General features: G+C 39.7%; 1 protein-coding gene across 1 annotated transcript in view; it reads right to left on the reverse strand.

The window, feature by feature from the left end:
• EEA1 (early endosome antigen 1) overlaps nucleotides 1–16,679 on the reverse strand; it is a 334,518-nt gene that overhangs the window by 24,558 nt on the left and 293,281 nt on the right. The window lies entirely within an intron of this gene.

Genomic DNA, 16,679 nt, shown 5'->3' on the forward strand with positions numbered 1-16,679 from the left:
CCCATCATCAAAGTTCAAGTTCATGATTCAGCCTTTTTGAGGCCTCAATCTCCCTGCATCTTGAGATCCCGGAGAAGTGTTCTGGGCAGGGCAAAGGCTTGGCAGAGCAGCAGCATGCCTACCCACCCCTGGAGCAGGGACAGGGGCAGCCTTCCCGAAACACCACACAGGAGTAGGTGCTGAACCTCTTCCCTGCAACTCCAACAGCCAAGGACAGAGGCTGTCTGAGCTCTGAGGTGATGGATGTGTAAAGCATAGACCCTTGTAGCATATTTTCTTTTTCTGAGTTTGAGGTTTGTTTTGGATTTTTAGGGTTTTTTTGGTTTGTTTTTTTTTTTTTTTTTTAACTACAACATAATTTATGTGGAACACTCCGGGATTTGTAGCACTCAGCCTGCAGGCTCATGCCTGAGAATGCACCTAAGCATAACTTATTGCACAATAATTCAAGCCCTGTCTGGTCTTATTGCTTAAAAAAAAATAACTTTGTGATATGAACCAAAATGTCTTGAAATGAAATTGTGTTTTTCCAAAAGTTCAACTAAAAGAAAAATAACCCAAACCACTCAACAACAACAACAAAAAAAAATAGATTTTATGAGTGAGGTAAATATAACTCTCTTTCATCTCAAGACTTTCTGTTTTTAGAAGCCAGCAACTTAGTTGCTTTTGTTCCGCAACTAATGTGAGAAGCCTTTTAATACATACTCTGGTTTAATCATTCAGAAGCAAAGCAAAACCGTAAAGTTGCATGTGTTACTGGATTTTACCTTTAATGAAAAATACCTTTTCTACAGTATTTTGTAACACCAGCAGTAAAAGGAATAGTACAGTGTTCTGAAGAAAATACCTAGAAGACAGGAACTTCTCTGCCATCCTCCTTTGCAGCAGTTCCTGAAGTTAAAGTGGTGCAGGAGTTCCTCAGTGCTGTCTTGGTGACAAACCAGGTGGTGTCTGCTCCTCTTAAATTAAAATGTATACAAATACACACCTGCACATAAGGAAACTCTTAAGATCATGCTGACAAGGAGTGTGAGAAAGACTGAAGAAGCAGAGCCATGGAATACCAGTTAGATTGACAGGAAGGCTTGAGAATTAAAGGTAGTAAAGCACTTGTGACAGGCATCTTATTTGCTCTTTTATGTCTGCAGAAATGAGGAAAATCTGGCCTTTTAATGGAGAAGTCAGCCTCTCACAGAGTCCAAGTATACAGCCTTCTTCAGCTCAATAAATTGTATTGGCAGCACAAAGACACAGATCAAGCAGTTTCTTATATGTATAACTTTCATCTAAAGTTACAGAAATTTATTTCTATATCACTTCAATGGAAATGATGCATTTAATTCCTAGGCTAAAGTTCCAAACTCATGTTCATAATTTTGGGTGTTTTTATTTCTTGACTGGAATGATCCTGTCTCTCACCAGATAAACAGTGATTACAGTGTTCATACCAATTCATGTCAAGACAAGAAGATTGTTTAAAACAATCTATGTCATGTTTACTATACTAAGCCTATGAGTGGTGCCATGGAGTTTATTTTGCAAATGCACAAAATCCCCTTACAATAAAAAGTCTGAGTCTGAAAGCAGATATTTATTAAGGTAGCCCTAAGGAACCACAACATACTAACTACTGAGAAACACAACACAAAAAATATATAAATGTCTAGAAATGCTACTAAGTGAAACAGAAAAAAAAAAAGCAAGGGTGAAGGGTGTCCTTTTGTCAACCTCCTCTATGCACTGGAATGAAAAATGTGCACTTGAGTCAGAATCAAAGACAGGGAAACTGCTGGGTCTGCTCTCTACATGCCTTTGAACCAGCCTAAGCATGTCTCAGTCTAGCTGGGAGACATGTATATACTAGCATGAGGATTTCACAATTGTGAAAATGAAGGAGCCTTTAGTTTGTGTGTTTTGTTTAGTTAAATATAGAACCATACAGAACTTGTGAAAAAGGGTTTTGAACAAATCTTCATGTAGCTTTCAACAGCAAGATAGATAAACACTGACTGGTTCATCTTTCCAATCAAGAGACTAGGAAAGCAAACTTTCTTTTAGGTGCTACTTTTTAAATGTTATATTTTCAATGTAAATGCTACAAGATCTTCCTGAGGACTTGGAATAATTCACTAGAGAACAAGAACTACATCCACTAGGATGTCCTGGTCACCATTTTTGGGAGGTACCACGATACATTAGTATCCACCTTCAGATCTGGAGACAGAGGAGCAACAGGGCAGTCAGTGCAACTATGCAATACAAAATAGAAATAATATACTAATACAAAACAGTTTCCACTGGAGAAGAATCCAATATGAGTAGCTTGGAAAAAATCAAAAACTCTGAACAGAATGAAAAAAAGAATTAGGTCACTGAGTCTGAGCCAGGAAAAAATACACACAAGAGGAAATTAGAACAGCAGAAGTATTTCATATTAGCTCATCCAAAGATTTAACGTGCATGGGCAGCATTATGTTCTGTCTTCTGGAAAGCTATTATGTGCAGGAAAGATTGTTAGGAATTTTTATGCCATCTCCACAATGTAACCAGTCCTACCCAACAAATTACATATGTGGCAGTATACATATGATATGAGAAAGCCTTTAAGCCTGAAAGCTGAATGCTGAATTCATCCTAATGAGAAACAGCACAAAGCCTGCTTAGTAACCCTTTTAATACTGTGCATTACACACAACCATCAAGATTGAAAATAAATACCCAACATTGTTATTCTCCTCAATGCATGTGTGGAAATTTAATTATGTTAACATTTTAACACAATAAAATCACTGCCTCTGATGCTGGAAACAAGTTGCTGTTGTTTCCAAGGAAGTTTGGTGGGGGTTTTTTTGCAGAAGGTGGATGCATGATAAGTAACAGCTCGTAGAAGCATTTCCCTGGTGCATGAAGGGTAATAAATGATTGGAAACAATCTGCACAGAATTACCAAAGGAAAAATGTGTTTGTTCAGCCTGATTGCCACGTGTGATGAAAGACTTGATAAGGGGAGAACAGTAAATTTACCTTGATTTCCATGAGGCTTTGGACATATTATCTCACAGTGTCCTCAGAGCTGAGGAGATGGATGGAGCACAAGGCTGGTGGGAAGAGCTGCTGGACTGTTGTGCTTGAAGGATTGTACTCAATGGTGCAAAGCACAGCTGGGGCCAGTGATGAGGGTGTTCTGTGATTCAGTTCTGGGGCAGTATATCTAACAGCCACCTGAGTGGTGTGAAGAAAGGCACCTTTAGCACCTTCATGGATGGCACCAAACTGGAGGAAGCTCCTGACATTCTGGAAGGCAGGGTCTCCATTCAAAAGTAGCCAAAGTCTGGAGAAATGAACTGGGCAGAAGGCCATGATGCTGAGTAAAAGCAAGCACAATGTCCACTTGAGATGGAATAACTGTGTTTATTTCCTTTTACTTATCACTCATGAGCTTGTATCTGGAATATTCTGTATGGTTTGGGACTCTTTTGTACAAGGCAAACCAGAGAGAGTTCTCTGGAGGGCCAAAGAGAAAATAATGGCTCAATGGCTCTAAAGTGTAGAAGACTGGAGGTAAAGGAACTGAAACTATTTAGCTGGAGAAAAAAGGCATAAAGAGAACTGTCCTCCACTGCCTAAAAGGGATCATAGAGGGCAATTCTCAGAGGTGCACAATATAAGAACAAAATGCAGTGAATGATCACACACTTCAGAAAGGGACATTTCAATAAGGGTAGTGGAGCACTGGATGAGGGGCCATGAGAATAGCAGGTTCTCCTTTCTTTGAGATCTAGAGTACCCACCTCTACAAGGCCTTGAGCAAGCTGACCTAACTAACTAAGTTGGCCCTGCCCTGAGTGGGGAGATGGACTAGAGGATTACCTTCCTACCTAATTTTTTCTCTGGTTTTATGACACAAAATACTATGTGCCTAAAAAGTCTAAAACCTGTATCACACACAAATTCAGCTTTACTACCCTGGTGTATGGTTTATAGCCCAGCAGAAAAATTCTTCTCACAACTAGTATCTGGTGATTATGGGAATGCTCATGCTTTTGGAAAAAGCAACACCTATGAAATAGTTGTAGCACTTCAAAGGCACTTTGAATTCACAAATCTTATCTTGCAGGAAATATTCTAACCCCTGAGCAACTCACCTCAGTTCAAAAGAGAGCTGTTCTGCAATTCATTTTCTGAAGCCTCTGTTAAAATAAGCCAACATACAAGAAAAAATTTAAGAATTGTACAGGCAAGAGAACAAGCAAGTAGGGACTGACTCTATAGTCAATTGATTAAGGCCCTAAAGTCAGTGCAAAGAGAACTGGTAACAATTAGAAAAGGGTAAGATGAGAAGGTCTCTGATCCCCTGCACTTTCACGTGTTGTATTTGTGAGAATCATCAATTAAATTATCCAGGGAGAACAGAAAAACACCTATGTCTTCTTTTTCAGTTGAGATAATTTTTGCATCTGCTCTCCAGTCAATTATAAGGGAAAGAAATCAAAATAAAGTGAGAATTTACACTGAAGAGGCAGGAGAATTGAATTCTGTCTCTTTTTCAGCCATAGACTATCGATGTGATAGAAAGTCTGTCCCTCAAAGCAGCATTTCACAGGCAGTGAGCCTTAACAGGAGTCCTTTGCTTAGAGATTGTATTAGATCTCAGACACACTGAGATCTAATACAGAGAGCACTGGTCCTTGTCCAAGTGTAACTGGAGCCAGTTACAGTGAGCTGTGTTGTGAAGAGAGGCTATTTAGTGCTCCCAGGACCACTCACTGCATGGGGTGCATCTGTCCATTCTCAGCTTCCAAAAGAGCATGGACTTCTCCATGGTTTCTGGGACTAGTTCCTGGCCTAGCTTGACTCCTGTGCTCAGGAATTGCCAGAGGAATTGGTATGAGCCAAAACTATGTCAGGAACTGTTTTAAGAATTCAGAACAGAGCTTGAGTGATCACCAGAGCATAAGGCTTACGGCTAGGCACGGAACAGTAAGAAATATTGAATTGAATAAAGGTTGTGACGCAAATGCTGTCCTCCTCAGTTAGTAAACACGCCTTTCCTCTGCTACCCTTCCAAGTTAGGCCCTCAAATCTCCCTCTTTCCTTTCTGAGCTGTTTAGTAGGTGTGTGAGATAAGATCTCTGTGCGTTACTGATCAAAATCAGTAAGACACCCCATTAATCCTCCTGCCTGTCTTTATTTGGTGAAGTATTTTAAACTTCTATTCCAAACTCCTTGTGTAAAGACTCACTTCATATTTGTATTTTATAGCATGAAATCCAGTCAGGATTCAACCCAGCCTAGAACTGCTTTATAATGAGGATTGTCAAAAGTGATAATATTTTTGAACATCTCTGTGTGTTTTTAAGAGAGATCTCTTGCTTTAAATTATCCCATTCTTTAATTTACACCTGGTTTTGTTTCTCAGTTTATGGAGTCTGTCTTATATATTTTTAATGCTGATTTAGATCATCAAATGGGAAAAAAAATCTTGCAGTTACCTAGTTGAGGAGATCTAGGACTTAATAGTGATTAAAGTATTTCTGAGATGTCTCTAATTTGTACCATTTTAGTAACAATTCCTATGAAGTAAAAGGAGATGTCAAGAAACACCAACTTCTCAGCATCAGACTAACAGACCTCAAGCCTTTATGCTGCTTCCTGGTTTTCCCAGACTATATTCTTCTTGGAGTTGCACAGGCCCTGGTACAATGGACTATTTCATGCTTGTGTCACAGCTCCTTTGTGCTAACCTGCAGTGAGAAAACCAATAGGGCACACGTACGTTAAATAAAGGGCTGTCATTAATTTCTCTGTAAAAGCTATATTTGACTGTAATTGTAGAATTGTCAAAACTAAAACTGTGAGAATCCTTGCTTCAGCTCCACATTTTCACACATCAGCTCAGAGGCATGAGAGACCCGGCACACGTCCCCAGTGCACTGTGCACTACAATGGAAGCACGTTCTTCCCTTAGTCAGAAATGTCCTATTTAGCAAGAGAAATCTTGCATGTGGATGGCGTAATGGAAAACCCTTTCGTCATTAAAAAATGCCAAATTTTTGACAAAAGGAATTTTCAAAAAATGGTTTGGGAAAAAATTTCAATCATCCAGACTGCCAGTTGCTGTGAAATCAACAGAGATATGAGCCAAGTAGTTGGGGAACCATCAATTCAGAGATCAGGAATGTGTCAGCTTCAGAAGTTGGGCACATTAGGGAGCTTTGAGAAGTAGCAGCCAGGCAGCTCAGGAGACCTAGCCAGCAGAAAGCATTGGGTTCTTTATTGCCAACATTTTTTTCCAGTAAAAAGACCTTTCTGCATGCTTTTTACACAATCTAATCCTCATAAACCCACCAGAGACACAACTAAGTCACCCTAACTGTGCCAGATGTGAACATCACTTGGAAGATGGTGGGAGACAGGAAGGCTGGGGGACATGCTGTGTCTCAAGGAAAGCAAAATATTGCCAATAGGTCTTAAGTGGCTTTTGCTATTTACAGTATTGCAGAGAAGTCATTTCTCAGTAGCAGATTTTTTTTTTTCCACAGGGACTAAATGGACTACAGTAGAACAAAGTAGGATGACCTACCTGGTTCCATTTGGCAGCCCAGGCTAGGTGCGACTGCACTGATAAGGGAGGTGGCTTCACTGCAGTTTAGGGCATTCATAGCTCAGGGCAGAGGTGAATGAAGGGGTGCATAACAGCTGAGCATTTGTTCAATTGCTCATTAACTGTTCCAGTTAATGAGCTTGTGAGTTTTTATGTCCATCTTTCTTTCACAGAAGTTCCCTTGCTCTGCATGTTGACTCAGAGCTGCTACAAGGTCAAAACACTTTTTAACCCTATGAACAGTGTGTGCCTGAAAAGTCTGACTGCAGGAGGATATTTTTTCTCAGACTAGACAGAAGCCAAAACAGTTTTGTTGGAATCTGAGAGTCCAAATTGTTGTTGCTATAAACTGGCAAGAAGGCAGATTGTTCATAGCATTGCTTCAGTGGGATAGGACAGAGGCTTGCCATGTACAACCACAACTTGAGCAAGTCCTTTAAGGCTTGAGCTCACATTCCTTCCTTCTGTTTTGCTCTTCATCCTGTTTTTTCCTTCCTCTCTGGCCCCTGATTCTCTCTAGATATCATCTTTTACCCCAAAAATAGGTCTTCATCTCAGACTGTCTCAGTTCTTTCTATGGTTGCAGACTCTATGAATTCACATTATCCCCCATTTTAAGCCAAAGGAAGGCCTGAAGCTCAAAAATCAATAGGGAAGTGCAAGAAAAGTAGCACAATCCAGACCTAGCCACAGGCAGCTCCTTTTATCTTCCTGAGATGAAATGTTATTTCTGTGGAGAGTACCTTTTCATTTGGAATCCATCTTTTCAATGATGAAATAACACTTCTAAAAAGCACTGCATCAGAGAGGATAGTTCTTTGGGGATACAGTGATAATAAGCAGCAAGTGACAGAGGATAATCTCAGCAACCATTTAGTAAGGTAGGAAGCACAATACCTATTCAGTCTTTGATTGGGAAGAAAACTTCGAACAGGGATTAAGCCGAATCTCTAGCATCCATGACATCTCTAAAAAAGGCAGCCAGCTGCTGGGCCATAAAAGAGCTGCCATCAGAAATTCAGAGACACCAAAAGGCTCTGCACATTTTTCCTCCAGAAATACTAATCTTAGACAAAATATTAGTTATGCAGTTAATTGTAGTTATTTTTCTCAGAGCTAGCAGTTTTCCATTTCTGTGTCCAAAGCAAGAAGATAGCTATTCTTTGAATCAATGGGCTCTCTCTCTTTGCCTTTTATATTTCTGAAAGATCCCACAACAATAGTGAGAGCACAGACTTAAATACTTTAAATTCAAGTGGCTCTACCCCAAAGTGTGTATAATGCCCCAGTTGTCATTAACATGATGAGTCATAATACAAACCTAAAATTTTGGAAAACTATTTTTTTAATAAGCAAAATTCCCCCTTTTACCATTTCCTAAATAAATAAGATGAGCACAGCTAAAAATAAAATTAATTTTAAAACATTTTACTTTAAATAAGCAGTTCTGCCATCAGCTGCCATCAAGCATTATGCTTCATTTTCAGAGTCAGAGCATACCTGGGTGACTTATGTTTCCTTTTAATTTCCTTGCAATCCATGGCAAATAACATGTCTCATTATGTTCTGCAAAACAGTAGCATTTCTGTAAGATGACCCAAAGTCTCTAATAGTCACAATACTAAAAGCAACAGACAAGCACAGAATATATTTATCTTTTAAAAGAACAGTTGGCATACAAAATTTAAAGTGCTTCTATTATTTCAGCTAAGATGATTAATAGGAAACAACAGTTGTCTGGCATATTGCATTTAAAACTGCGCTATGGAACACATCTGCAATTACTGTGAAACAGTATATAAGTATATAAGGAATATACCATTAAATCCATTTCAGCCAGGGAAAAGGCTGGTAAAATTTAAGACAGGTAGTCATGTAAAGTTCAGATAATACTGGCATCATGGGGACATGTTGTGGGGCTCTGCTGTACATTATTATGTAAGAGAGGTCACAGCAAATGGGGTACATTTAAATGAGAAACTGAAGAGAATTAGCTGCAGAAAATTAATGCCAGGTGAGTCCATTCTAAACACAATATGCCCAAACACCTTGTCTGAAAAAAAATAAAGCCAGAAGTAGATATTAATTCCTAATGTTCAATTACATGGTTGCATGTATGATCTCTGCTCTTAGCCATTACACACAGCCATACATGCACTCACATACACACACAGAGGAAGCCATGTATTTCAAATGCATATATACAAATATGCCACTCACTTTTCCCTCACCACTCATGTAAAATGGGTCAAAATAAGGAAAGCACATACATGAGAAGCACAGGAACAGCTGTGCATGCCAGATATTGAACAGGCATAGGAGTGTGGAGATAAAGCACTAGTCTGCACTACCACAAAACCAAATGAAAAGACAAAGAAATTATACTTAGAATTTCACAATTTGTCATTTGATATTCCACACACAAGTAATGTGTGTGTGTGTGCGTGCGTGTGTGTGTGTGTGTGTGTGTGTGTGTGTGTGTGTGTATGGTTAGAGACATTTCTAGATACCCCAGATCATATTATCTCCATAAATACAATATTTACTTTATCTTTTTACTCATTTATTTTTCAATTTATAGTGATATTCCTTTAACAAGGAAAGCAATGCATGCCACTGCTAGCATTGGCAAAGTAACTATGAAAAATCTAGTAGCCTGTACATGAAACAACATTTCTAATTGAAAAAGTTTCTGTTGCTGTATTGCAAGTAAATAATGCACTATCAGAGATATAATAGTGGCAACCAGATGTAGGTGTGGAAACTGATTGACAAGATAAGGTTAAGAAAAGCTGCACATTGCATAGATTTATAAGGAATTTTAGGACTATACTTTCAGTTTAGAAAATGTAAATTCTTAATTGCAGCTATTTGTAACAATTTTATGACCTCGGATGTAGTGTTATAACATTAAAACTGATGGAGAATTAAGCAGCATATTCAGAAATAGTTGAATTTTCTTAGCTTGTTAATGCTTGCATATCAGTTGTGAGTACATCTTCCTAGCTACTCAGCATCCATATATATTTGAAGTATACGACAGGAACACAAAGGGCAGGTGCTGTGACTTAACACAGCATTGAATGTGGGGAAATAGGCTCCAAGTTTGAAGACAATTTCAAGGATTTTTCTGGGTAGAATACATATACATGTGTACCTCTTGATGTTAAAGTTCAGTGTTCTGCCATTAATGAGACAGATTGTATGTTAAATACACATTTTGATCAAACTGTGAAGACAATTTCAGGGTTTTTAACACACTTTATTAAAAGACATGTGAAAGTATAAATAAACTAATGCTCTAGAATTTAAAAATAGCAATTTAATTTCAGGGGGCTTGCCGTTTTGGTATAGGACAGAAGGAGAGGGTGAAATAGCATTTAATGACAGAATTATTAGACAGATCTACAGTTAAAATACATAAATAATTCATCTCCACACCAGAAATATCTTTCTGAAAATCTACTGCATATCTTCCCTCTGTGACGAAAATGTTACACGCCATTATTTCAATGTTAGTTGCAGTGGAGACCAGATAGAGCAGCTCACAGTGCCTACTGTGCAAGGGAAAACTGTTTGCCCTGTTCAAAATCATTAGTGCTTGACGTGGTAAAGGCTTAATACCACGAAGAACAGTGAATGGCTTTCAGTCTTTAGTGCTGATAAACAAGTCTATTGTTTACTTTTGGAATTAAAGCTAACCTATTCCTGTTAATCCTAGATATGCGTCAATCCATTGCTATATATAAAGGAAGATGCTATGTCACTTAGACCAACAGGAGAAAAAGACCAAAGAGCACTTAATCCATTTGGCTCTCAAAAGAAGTTCTTCACTGGATAGGAAAATTAGTGAGTCTGCGTAAGGAGCATTTCTGAATTTTGTTCTTTTTTTTTTTTTTTCTCTGAGACAACAGATTTGAAATTATTTATTACACTAGAAGTTTGTTTGGGATTGCTGAAAGTGAAGTGGAAAGTGAGGGGAGGAGAGACAGGCCTCTTTTCATCTAGGTACAGATGAGACCTGGAGAGCAGCACTTCATGCTTCAGGTCAGCTGCGTAAGAACAACAAACCAGATTTGCAGGCTGGCTGAAAAGAAAAACTGCAGTCTTTGGTTTGCCACAACCCAAGGCTGGAAATTTATAACACAGCATCCACAGTGAATAAGAGTGGTGCTCAGATGATGCACCTGCCTCTCTGAAGGAAACACATTACCCTAATGCCTAAAAACTAAGCAAGAAATAAAAATTATCTAGGTCTATCTGCTGTAGTCCAGTTAAAAATTGAGTGGACATGAAATTTGTATAGCCTTGTTGGAAAGACACAAGAGAGATTTGAGATGTATAAAGCTAAATGAGTTCACCACTTGAAGATCAGAGCTGCTGTTTAGCAAAACAATTCAATTTTAATCACCCCTTGGATATTCCTGTGCCTATGTCTCTGCCCCAGCTTCACCATTTCTCAAAGGAGTCCTAGAGCCTTCCTCTGCCCTTGTCCCTTTGCTCCTGATTTATGCTCTAGAACACTCAGGTCAATACACATACACAGACATTTTCCTTTTTCAAATACTACTGAATAAAATCTAGTTCTTTCTGGTCACCCTAACAGACTACTGAATACCATTCCACACTCCACAAAAACTTTCCTTGTTTGTTTTCTGTGTGACACCCTAATCAGCTTCATCACATGATCCAAGTCTTTTGTTTATGACCTCCTGTTGCTGGGGAAGCTGGTTAGGATGCTGCTCTGTATCCAGGTTGCCATCTCTTTGTACACATGGGCTGCCACGTGAGCTGGTGCTCATCCCCCCTTTGAATTTCTGTCCCCTCTTAATATGTAATGCAGAGAAGGCAAATGACACTCAGGGCTGAAAAGGGGGGCTGCAGCTTGCTGCAGCTGCACACAATAGAGATCCTAACAGAAAATAGAAATGATAGAAAAACACCATCATCTCTTCATTGCTACAGTACAACAATAGAGAGCAATTCAGTTTGGGGTACATTTACAGAATGTGAATAGCACTGTTACAGCAGTGAGATGCACATGGCTCCTGCTTCAGCTACATTAGGAAAACATTGCCACGCTTATGAAGCCCCTACGAGATGTTAGCTAATTTTATCAGCGTAAAGGAAGAACTAACTGATATCAAGATTGTCCTCAGAAAAATATATTAGAGAAAGAAGGTTCTTTTTCAGTGTATTCATCAGGCATTATGAATCTGAAGACAAAACTAACCAACCTAACTGGGTCCAGAACACAAAATCTGGATTTCAGAGGATTTGAAACTTTAAGTTCCAAAAATCTGAGAAATTCTCAATTCTGAGTAAGTTTCTTTTCAATTCTTAGATGTAGGGTTTTTACAGAAGCAGTAAAAAATTACCAGTTATGTTATTTATTTCTACAGTTCACTCTGAGCTGGGATAGGTGCTTTTAGACTAGGCTTGCTTCCTTCAATTTCATATTCTGGGGATTTTCTTGAATTACCACCAGCATGTGTATTCATAGATGACTCCCACAAAGTCACTGCTTACTTTTAAATTATTTGCTGTGCTCAAGATTGCAATTGGAACCTCATACTCCTTCCATTCCTCTCTTACAAGTCATTAAGAAGGTCTTTCACACTAGCTCCTGTGTTATGAGTCTTATGTTCTGTTACCTCTTACATACTTGATTTCAAATTCAAAAGGCCCCTTTAATACATAGTTTGTATTCCATAATGTTACAGGAAATTTCTTTTCAACTTTTATTTTCCAACTGGAGAGCATTTTCTATAGGATGGTTTGCAATTTTGTTTTCAGTTTGCACATAACGAGGCATCATGACACGTCTGCTCTTCATAGTTCTCAGCAAGTGTTTTCATGGAAATAAACATGATATCCTACAAGAAGAAGTCCTAGGAAAATGTGACAACAAAGGACAGCTGTGGCCTGGATGAAAAACTTCTTTTGAGGAAATTCCTCTTGCAGCCCTAGGTCTCCATTAACAGTCTTTGGACTACTGCCCACAGCTGGACTCCTATGCTTTGTTTCTCTGCTGCCTCAACTCTAATCCTAGGGGTGGATTGGGCATTACTGAAGGATCTCCAGCTCTGGCCAAGTGAACAAGGGGTCAGTGGAAAATTCTTTTCATTTCCCAAATCTTGTCTCTGCAGGCCATTTACAGCCTCACCACAACTGGATGCCTTGGCTTTGCATCCGTGTTAACCTTGATAATAAATCTACCCCAAGGAATGATCAGACTTCTCAGGGAAGTATATCTCTGGTGCACAAACTCGCTCTTGGAAACCCCTTTTCAGTACTTAACTGGATTAATAGGCTTTTTATTCCCCTAACTCCAAAAATCCGAGTATGGCTGCAAAGGAGAGGCCTAGGGAAAATATTTTTTTGCTTGTTTTAGCTACAGCTAGGTTTCTCTGGTGTTAGTTTTGTGATATAGTTGATGTGGAGTTGCAAGAAGCTGCTACAAGTAAGTCTGGGCACCAAAAGTAATTTTCCCCTATTCATTTTGTTGATGGGATGAGTGATGTTGAGTAAAGCATTGTCACTTTCAGGGTTACAGCTAATGCAATCTGTGAGACAAAGCCTAAGGGTCCAGTTTGAGCAGGGACCTACAAAAGACATGCCTATGGAAAGTTTGGGCAGAGAAAGGGCCAAGGCTGGAGGTCCTTATGCAAAGCTCAGGTCTTGGCTGCAGTTAGCATTAGAGTTAAGTTTAAGGTTAGGGAAAAGACAAATACTCAGGTCCCATTGTGGTCCAAAAGAGGTTGCCAAGATAAGAGCTGAGCAACAGGAAGAATTTCTGGGCCAGTCCTGAAGATCTTGTATTAGATCTCATCCAACAGTGAGTTTTAGTTTTTACATTATATGTTTAAAAAGTGTGAAGGTTTAAAATAATAAAAAGTGACAAAAATACTCAGTAGATCTTAAAAATACATTAAACAAAGCATCAATTTTCAAGAAAAATATAGACCATGAAACAACTTTCCTATGGTTATAAAACAAGTTAGGTGTAGAACATTCTGCTGGATTGAACTGGTTTGCATGGAGTGAAACAAGAGGTGAAGCTGAGGAGCAGAAGATTTGGTCTTGTAGCTGTGATAGCAGGGAGGAAAGAGAGAGAAGGACATAGAGAGGGGCAGCATGGATGAGCAGAGCTGTTGCTTTAGGATGCGCCAAATAATTTCAGCCACATTGTCTCTGGTGGCATGTTAGCAGTGACTTGTGCCATTCCAAGAACATCCCCCCATTCCTCTTGACTCTGGTTTCCCTTCCCATGGCGCTATCATTTCTGAGCCATTGCAGCATCCTAACCCAGCAAAAAGGGAGAGTTGTTTTCTACAGGTTACAGAGTGAGACAGTGCAAGGCCAGAGTAAAACCAGCATGTCCCATGGAAAAGGAGAGGCATGGTGAGACCCAGGATGCGGGAGGATGGCTGCAGGACATGCTGCACAGCAGCATGTGAGACAAGGGGTTACAGTCCAGTAGACTGCCTGCTATTCTCACCATTTCTCTCTCTCCAGTCTGTCAATTGGAGAGATCACTGAATACTGGGTCTTTTTGAAGTTCTCTAGCAGAGCTGAGCTCTTCTTGGGCTTCACAGGGACTTCATATCCACCTGATAACACACCTCAGAGCCTCAGCCAGAAATACTTGAAGCTATGGATGGAAAGAAGATGGCTGGAAAATGTGATTTCTATCTCCTGGCAAGGTCGTATTTGAGGAAAAAAGATCATCTGGGAAGGCAAAAAAAAAAAAAAATACGATGTCACAGAGAAAATAATATCTTTTTGCAAATTAGTGCCTTTTGCCTTGCTGAGAGAGGTATTCACATGGGTGCTTTTGCTTTTCTTGGCAACATCTTTTCAGACTGGCTACAGGAATCTACCTGTCTGTCTATTTTCCTGGAGGAAAATAAGTTTTGTTCTTTCCCTTGAGGAAACTCCCCCTTTCACTTTTGCAGGGAGGACAGATCCTGTGGATGAATTGCTGCTGCAGGGGCCGTGCTGTCTCTGCCCTTAGTGGGGCCACCGTGGTGCACAGCTGTCCTTGGCCACAGCCCTGCTGTTCTACACCTGCTGCCCAGCCCTGCTTCCTTGCTGCAGGGAGAAGATTGTGTAGGAGGAAATGGGGAGAAGAGAAGAATGAGGAGAAATATGAAAGCATACCTAAGTTTTAATCTCGTACAGAAGGTGGCCACGGGGGTAGAAATTTCTCTTGGATACAGCTATACAGACCTAGGCAAAAAGTGTTAAGGACTTTGATGGTCAGAGTCCCACACTGATAGACAGGGTGCCTCTTGAACTGTACTCTGCCTCTATTCACAGCTTCAGCACCTGATGATGTCAGCCTTGACCCCTTTCATTTGAAATTGTTTACAAGGAGAAATGATATTTGGACAGTATTTATACTTCTTGTAAACTACCTCAGCAACTGGCAAAGGCAGCCATAGGATGTGACCAATGAACCCACAAATACTCCCTTGGGCACATGTTAAAAAACTCTGAGTTAGGGCACTTTAGAGGCAACCTTATAGAATACAAGAAATGCTAAAGGTGACTTAAAAAGTCTGCAGTTCTGGAACATCTGAGCCTGTAGTTATTTGTCACATAAACCATGAATAGGGCCAAATGAATTGAAAGTCCTTTTCTTTTCTTTTCTTTTCTTTTCTTTTCTTTTCTTTTCTTTTCTTTTCTTTTCTTTTCTTTTCTTTTCTTTTCTTTTCTTTTCTACATAGCTTTTTCCACTGGAAGAATACACTTCAGGCTCTTAATCACTTCTCCAGTATCACAGCGTGTCAGTTTTATTTAGCAAAGTGATACATATTTCAGCAACAAGACTTTGTGGACATATTTACATTTTATTTTTCTGTTTAACTAGGTGGATTTTTTAATCCCAAGGGTTTCTTGATGGATGAAGATATTTTTATTTTGAGACTAGTACTGATTGTTTGGATAGAAACCAACCAGCTCTGCTGGAATGCATTTTTACACTTATCTCTTTTTTTGTTTGTTAATAGCTCTTATGCATTGTATTGATTGTGCTGTGCAGCGAATCCTGTAGACAAAGACCATACTGCTATGCAGCTGAAGAACTGTATCACAACGTGAACATGCAAGGAAGGGATTGATTACAGCTTCAGAGGAAGTGATTGTTTTGACATTTCCTAGGTTCTCATTTCCTCTGTTTGCAATCTTGAATGAATTCCCTGTTAACAGAGCTGCCTTAATACAATTTCTTGAATTTTTCTGTTCTGATCAATTAAAAGGAGGAATAAACTGTACTGTATGCAATAATCTCCTCTTCTCAATGTATACTGCCATCAGAGATGCACTCATATTTTTCAACCCTAAAAAGAGTCCTCAGTCACTTCATCTATAGGACTAAGGGTGTCACTGGGTATCCTGGCCTCAGGGTGAACTCTGCCTTTCCCTTCCTTCTGTGCACATCCTTGAGAGATGACAGGCTAAGCTTCCTTCACATCTTTAACTGTGGCAACCAGCACTTTAGACTGGATCTCTGGGTGAATATATTACAATCTTTGATGAAATCTTCCCCTTTTTTCTGCCTGACTGATGTGGCAGGGCCAGCTGTGCTTGCCACAAATCAGAAATGTTCCTTTCGTTGTCCCAGCCAGCAGCAGACTAGCACATGGAGAAAATATGGGAATTGGAGCCACTCCTCTGCCACACCAAAAACTCCCCAGACTCACATGCCCTCCTCCCTGGCCTCCACATGCAGCACTGACTTGCTGGGACCTACACAGTCCTCCACCCTGCTCACAAGCCAGATGGGATGGGCATGCTCTCTCAACAGAAATCCCACAAACTAAACAAACCCCTGCTTCCACCAGTGACCTGGGAATTTACTGCTCCTCTCCACATCACAGATCCTTTGCCCCTTTCAGAAAACACTGCCCACAGATGTGACCACAGGCTGCAGATTTAAACAACTCGGTTTCTCACAGAAATTGATTAATTCTCAAAGAAATTGATTAATAGTTCTAAGGCCACAGTAAGCAGGAACAAAAACAAAAGGTGGAAGCTTAGTACTTCTCTTCATTTTGTTATTTCTCAT

This window comes from Lonchura striata, chromosome 1A (assembly GCF_050655825.1).
Source record: "Lonchura striata isolate lonStrDom1 chromosome 1A, ASM5065582v1, whole genome shotgun sequence".
Classification (NCBI taxonomy): Eukaryota; Metazoa; Chordata; class Aves; order Passeriformes; family Estrildidae; genus Lonchura; species Lonchura striata.